The sequence below is a fragment of the Penaeus monodon genome, chromosome 6 (genome assembly GCF_015228065.2).
Source record: "Penaeus monodon isolate SGIC_2016 chromosome 6, NSTDA_Pmon_1, whole genome shotgun sequence".
NCBI classification, from domain to species: Eukaryota; Metazoa; Arthropoda; class Malacostraca; order Decapoda; family Penaeidae; genus Penaeus; species Penaeus monodon.
Genome location: NC_051391.1, coordinates 25450403 through 25457902, shown reverse-complemented (window position 1 = coordinate 25457902; position 7500 = coordinate 25450403).

Sequence of the window (7500 nt, the reverse complement as noted above, 5' to 3'; positions counted from 1 at the left end):
ACCGTGTAGCAGGAAACGCTTCGGAAAATCATCTGATTCCCATAGAATGTATTTTTGTATGAACTACATTGCAGCTACACATTTTAGAAATAGTTCATCTGCATGATTCGCAGATTTTGATCACGTATGTGTCTCATCATCATCATCATATCATCAATCATCATATCAATCATCACCATCATCATCATCATCATCATATCATTATCTTTTCATTATCTTATCATTATCATTATATTATCATATCATTTCATTATCATTTCATTATCATCACATCATCTCATCTCATCATCATCATCATCATCGTCATCGTCATCGTCATCGTCATCGTCATCGTCATCGTCATCTTTATCGTCATTTTCATTTTCATTATCATCATCATATCATCCTCATCATTTTCATCATTATCATTTGTCATTATCGACTTTTTAATTTTCATGCAACCATGGGCTGAAAATATGATAGAAATACAGAAACACGAACTATTATACGAAACACATATAAAAACAAGTTATTAAATAACAAAAATGAGTAAACGCAAAAATAATGGACAAGTGAAGTACAGTGCTGGAATGCGGATTAGTCTTTGATATGCTCAGAAAGCTGGGGAGAGGTTCAGTATCTTGGCTTAGTCTGTTGATGAGGTTTTAAGGGTGCGTGGAGCGTTTGCGGACTCTATGTGTACATTTTTGGGCTAGACGTGGAACGTCTGCCTCTCATCCGGGTTGACGGTCCCACCCCATCCCCCTAGGCCGAGAAGTTAACATTTCTTGGGTTATGCTGCATTGGCCCACGGCGGTTAAGGATTGCTAAACGATCATCAACCACGTTACGATCGCATTATTTGACCCGGCCGAGCTCCTCGTGGCACCAGTGCGAGCTCAACTTTTGCTTAATCGCTTACTTCCTAGCATGACCCCCTGTAACGTCCCATGTCCCTACAAAATGCCTTCCTCCCCACCTTACGGATGGGGACCCAAGGTTAGGCCTTCAAAATCCAGGTCGCTCAAGCCATCTACTATCTCTTTTATTAAATACATCATTATATATTATATTATTAATAATATTTTGTGTGTGTGGTGGGGTGTGTGTGGGTTGTGTGTGTGGGGTTGGTGTGTGTGTGTGTGTGTGTGTGTGTTGCGTGTGTCGTGTGTGTATGTATTATTGTGTGGTGTGTGTGTGTGTGTGGTGTGTGTGTGTGGTGTGTGTGTGCGTGCGTGCACACACCATACAGTATGTATATATATGTATATATTATATATGTATTATATATATGTACTATATAACATTATATAATATATACATATATAATACATATACATATATGTACATAATAAAACTTTATATACATACATATATTATACATATATTTTACATATATATACATACATATATTATATATCATATATATATATTATATATATATATATATAATTTGTGTGTGTGTGTGTGTGTTGTGTGTGTGTGTGTGTGTGTGTGTGTGTGTGTTTTGGTGTGTGTGTGTGCGTGGGTGGTGTGTGTGTGTCCTGTTTGTGTGTTGTTGTTATGTGTGTTTTGTGTGTGTGTGTGTGTGTGTGTGTGTGTGTGTTTTGTGGTGTGTGTGGTTGTGTGTGTGTTTTTTGTGTATGTGTGTGTGTAACACCCACACACACGTATATATTATATATATTTATATATATATATATATTTTTAAAATTTTATATATATATATATATTGATAGATTGATAGATAGATAGATAGGTTTGGCGTTGTGGCCTGCGCTGTGGATGTCGCTGCTTCATCATATCGTTCTGAGCTAAAGAACCCAGGCACTTTTAAATTGGATTCCATCCCCTTCAGAAGCAGGTTCGAGTCACAGACTTAACCTATTCCTTCATCTTTATGCGGAATGCAGTTATGTGCGCGTGTGTGTGGGAGGGGGCTCTGTTTAGAGACCTTGATAGTCCTTATGCCGAAGATTAGAGTTCTGTTTATTAACCCCTTTCCTTCCCGGACATATCTGCATTTATGCAGATAAATACAAATATAACCAAAATTGACTGCGTGATCATATTAAGTCAAAGAAGCAGGCGAGCAGTGTCTCCTTTAGGGGTCGTTGTACGATAACTTGCACACTCACTGTATTGCATCTATCCTGCCAACCCTACTGTCGGCCCCACGCATCACAATGTCCTTTGGCAGACGTTAGCACATCCCGCAGGGGTCCTGAGGTCATTATCCCTTGAGGTATTGGATAGAAAAGCCAAACCGTTAGCCTTGGAAACATGACATATACGGTGATCAAAATCTGCGAATCATTGCAGATGAACTACTTCTAAAATGTGTGCTGCAATGTAGTTCATACAAATACATTCTATTGGGAATCAGATGATTTCGAAGCGTTCCTGCTACACGGTCATATAAATACATAAAAAACATATATATACATACAATATATTATATATATATATATATATATATATATATATATATATATAATATATATTACTTATATATATGTATGTATATATATGTTTTTTTTATGTATTTATATGACCGTGTAGCAGGAAACGCTTCGAAAATCATCTGATTCCCAATAGAATGTATTTTTGTATGAACTACATTGCAGCTACACATTTTAGAAATAGTTCATCTGCAATGATTCGCAGATTTTGATCAACGTATGTGTCGTCATCATCATCATCATCATCATCATCATCATCATCATCATCATCATCATCATCATCATCATCATCATCATCATCATCATCATCATCATCATCATCATCGTCATCGTCATCGTCATCGTCATCGTCATCGTCATTGTCATTGTCATTATCATCATCATCATCATCATCATCATCATCATCATCATTATCATTAGCATCATTATCGACTTTTTAATTTTCATGCAACCATGGGCTGAAAATATAGATAGAAATACAGATAAGACACGAACTATATATACGTAAACACATATAAAAAACAAGTTATTAGAAATAAACAACAAATGAAGTAAAACGCAAAATAATAATGGACAAGTGCAAGTACAGGTAAGCTAGGAATGCTGGATTAGTCCTTGTTGACTATAGCTCGTAGAAGAGCTGTGTGAGGAGGAGGGTTCAGTATCTTGGCTTAGTGCTTGTTGATGAGGGTATAGTGCTGCGGTGGTAGCGGTTAGTGCGGACTCTAATGTGTACCACTTTGTTGGCGGCTAGTACAGTGGTAACGTCTGCCTCTCATCCGAGGGATTGACGGTTCACCACACCCATCCCCCTAGGCGCGAGAAGTTGCAATCATTGCTTGAAGGTTATGCTGCATCTGGGCACCACGGCGGGTAAGGACTATGCTCAAGCCGAGTCATCTAACACACGTTAGCGAGTCGGCATTATTCGACACAGGCCGAGCTCTCCTCGTGGCATACCCAGTGCGAGGCTCAACTTCGCTTATCGGACTTATCTTGCCTAGTAGTGGACAGCATGTATACGTCCCCCACGGTCCCCTACATATGCCTTCCGTCTCCCCCCTGACGGCGTCCACCTTCGCTCCACGGAGGAGGTTGCAGCTCGTACGCCTCCGAGGTCGTCCAAACCCCTGGTTTTATCCTCCGGAGGTGAGCACCTGGAGCGACCCACCTGCGCGGCTTCATTACATGTTTTTACTTTATTTGTTTTACCTTTGTTTCGTGTGTTTTGATAAACATGTTTTACATCGTGTTTTAGACGAACCTTTGCCGGATAAGAAATAGACCACCAAAAAGAAAATGAGTTGGAAAAGAAACTTTTAATCTTATCATTTTTTTTATTATCATATTATCTTAACTTTATTATATTTTACAATTTAATTTTTACATTTTTTACACATTTTATGAACTTATTTTGTTATGATGTGTACAATGTTTTTATGTTTTTTACTTATTTATTCATAAAAGTTTTATTCATTTTATGAACAGAACTTTAAAAATACTTTTGATGTTAGTAATAATATTTTAATGACTATAGGAACAGGTTTATTTGCAAATCTTGTGAGAACCAAAACTCAGTTTCGCAGGCCGAGGTGACAAGGAAAAGTCCCCGGCCCTTCAAGAGAGTTCCGTTCGAGTCCAGTTCGAGTTCGGTTCCAGCCAGTTCCATTTCTAGTGCTGGACTCTGTAGTTGGGTGCACAGGATAAGATGATCTCAGCAATATAAATAAGTGATAAAGTAAATTATATTTTACGTGAGAGAATGTGGTTCTTATTGTAATGTTTGTGCTTCGTGTTTTTAGTGTTTGATGGCTATTTCGTCTTTGTCTTATGTTTTAGTGCTTGTGTTTTACTGTGCTTGTAGTTCATTTATGCTCTGTTTATCTTTGGTTTTACAAAATAAATAGATAATTTTACAAGTCCCCGACTGTAGGTAAAGAGGAAGGCAGAATAGACCTAATTATTTCTTTTTAAAGTTTAAAAGGCAAAAATTAAAACCCCTAAAGTAGCATCTGCACACGCTTCTCCTCGGGATTCTAACCACCCTACCTCACTTCGGCTCATTTGCACACTACACTTCACACTTACATACGCACACTGTTGTCGCCCTTTCCACAATTCTTCTGACTTGCATTCCATCTTACACCATATACTCGTTCAACCTACTAAATGGGTGGTGGCAGCGACCTCTTCACACACCTTTTAATAAGCCTGGAGACATTGCAAATAATAAACACTTATGTTGGCGGCGCGTCCACTGATTCTACTGAGATTAGTCCTTACCCCGACCCTTTGACTGAGAGGCCAACACGTTACGCTATACTATCCCAGAGGCTGGCAGGAATAATGAATAAAAGTGAGTATGTGTCGTTCGGCCTCAATCGAGGGTCGCGGTTCGCGTCCCGCCAGGCACGAGAAGTTAAGAAGCGGGTAAGGGCCTAAGCTCAGCCAATCAGCACGACACGTTAGCGAGTCAACATTGTTGACAAAGACCGAATCCCTTTAGGACTAGCTGGGGCCCCACCCGGGCTATCCATGGGGGAGGAGCCCGGCCTGTGCCAACTAAGGAAAAGTGTGTCAGCTGATGCCACTCAACTGGCTTTTAACCTTGCCCGCCGTGTTCCCCCAGCCATAAAACCTCCAGGGGACCCCCGGGCCCCTGACCTCCCGGCTGACCTTACCAGAAAGGGGGCAGGAAAGAGTGATTTGTCTGCCCTTTTCTGCACCTTCTGGTTGTAGCGCTGTATGGGCGGCGAGGGGGGGGGCAGTTGGGGGGGGTAGGTCAATTTAAGAAGGATGAATAGGAGTTTTCCCCCGATGGGGACGCCGAGCAGCTTTGGTGAATCGGACCCACGTCGAACGGGGTGGGTGCGGGGGCGGGGTTGGTGGAGAAGTCGAAATGCATTAAGCCTACTTTGGTGGGTGACGAAATGGTTTGAGTTGTCCAGGTGAGGACGCTGCGAAGAGCACTGGAGGGGGGCTGGAGAATTGCAAAGGGAGTAGCGATGGTCGAATCATCCATGTATTTCCATTGGGGCTTGGGTTTTCCCGGAGCGCATCGTTTAAACACGACGAGAAGGCAGGGGTCCCCGTGGGGTTCCAATTAGGGCAGAGGGGGTAGTTGACCCTTTCACGCACCGAATTCTAGTCAAGTTTGTATGGGATCAGGTTGGATCTGCCAAACCTCTGTGATTTCTATAATCCTGGAATACAGAAAGGGCGATTGTGTGCACGCTGGGTTTTCCTTTCCCCGCTCCCTTTTCAGAGTACGGGTATGCGCCGATAAATGTACGGGCCCCTTGCTACCCCGGGGATGAAAAAGGTCTAAATTCTTTATTTTAATTATTTACTGTATGGTACCCGCAAATGTGCTTAAAAAAATAAATTTATCCCGTTTTAAAGAAGAGCAAAAATAATTGCTAAAAAAAGCAGAGCCCACCCAACGATAGGGGAGCCCGGTATTCCTAGAAATGATCCCATTTCTTGGAAAATAACTAATTTCCATAAAATTACGTGTCACCCAATAGTCACTCACTGCACTTAAATAGCCGAAGTGAGTGGGTGGTACATCTGTATTATAAATAAAAATTATAATGTGTAAAAAAAAAAATAAATAATAGAAAATAAATAAAAAATATACCTTTGTTTTGGGGTTTTGAACGTAGTTTTAGACAATAAGAATCACCAAAAAGAAATGATGGAAAAGAAACTTTTATCTTATCATTTTTTTTATTATCATTTATCTTAACTTTATTATATTTACAATTTAATTTTACATTTTTTACACATTTTATGAACTATTTTGTTATGATGTGTACAATGTTTTTATGTTTTTTACTTATTTATTCATAAAAGTTTTATTCATTTTATGAACAGAACTTTAAAAATACTTTTGATGTTAGTAATAATATTTTAATGACTATAGGAACAGGTTTATTTGCAAATCTTGTGAGAACCAAAACTCAGTTTCGCAGGCCGAGGTGACAAGGAAAAGTCCCCGGCCCTTCAAGAGAGTTCCGTTCGAGTCCAGTTCGAGTTCGGTTCCAGCCAGTTCCATTTCTAGTGCTGGACTCTGTAGTTGGGTGCACAGGATAAGATGATCTCAGCAATATAAATAAGTGATAAAGTAAATTATATTTTACGTGAGAGAATGTGGTTCTTATTGTAATGTTTGTGCTTCGTGTTTTTAGTGTTTGATGGCTATTTCGTCTTTGTCTTATGTTTTAGTGCTTGTGTTTTACTGTGCTTGTAGTTCATTTATGCTCTGTTTTATCTTTGGTTTTACAAAATAAATAGATAATTTTACAAGTCCCCGACTGTAGGTAAAGAGGAAGGCAGAATAAGACCTAAACTTATTTCATTTTTAAAGTTTAAAAGGCAAAAATTAAAACCCCTAAAGTAGCATCTGCACACGCTTCTCCTCGGGATTCTAACCACGCCTACCTCACTTCGGCTCATTTGCACAACTACACTTCACACTTACATACGCACACTGTTGTCGCCCCTTTCCACAATTCTTCTGACCTTGCATCTCCTCTTACACCATATACTCGTTCAACCTACTAAATGGGTGGTGGCAGCGACCTCTTCACACCCTTTTAATAAGCCTGGAGACATTGCAAATAATAAACACTTATGTTGGCGGCGCGTCCACTGATTCTACTGAGATTAGTCCTTACCCCGACCCTTTGACTGAGAGGCCAACACGTTACCGCTATACTATCCCAGAGGCTGGCAGGAATAATAAGAATAAAAGTGATAGTAATGTGGTAACGTGTCGGCCTCACATCCGAGGGGTCGGCGGTTCGCGTCCCGCCCAGGCACGAGAAGTTAAGAAGCGGGTAAGGCCTAAGCTCAGCCAAGTCAGCACCAGCTGACACACGTTAGCGAGTCAACATTTGTTGACAAAGACCAGACTCCCTTCATGGACATAGCTGAGCCTCACCCGGGCTATGCCATGAGAGGAGCCAGGCCTGTGCCAACTAAGACTAACGTGTGTCAGCTGGTGCCGACTCAACTGAGCTTAATCCTTGCCCGCCGTGCTCTCCAGCCATAGCAG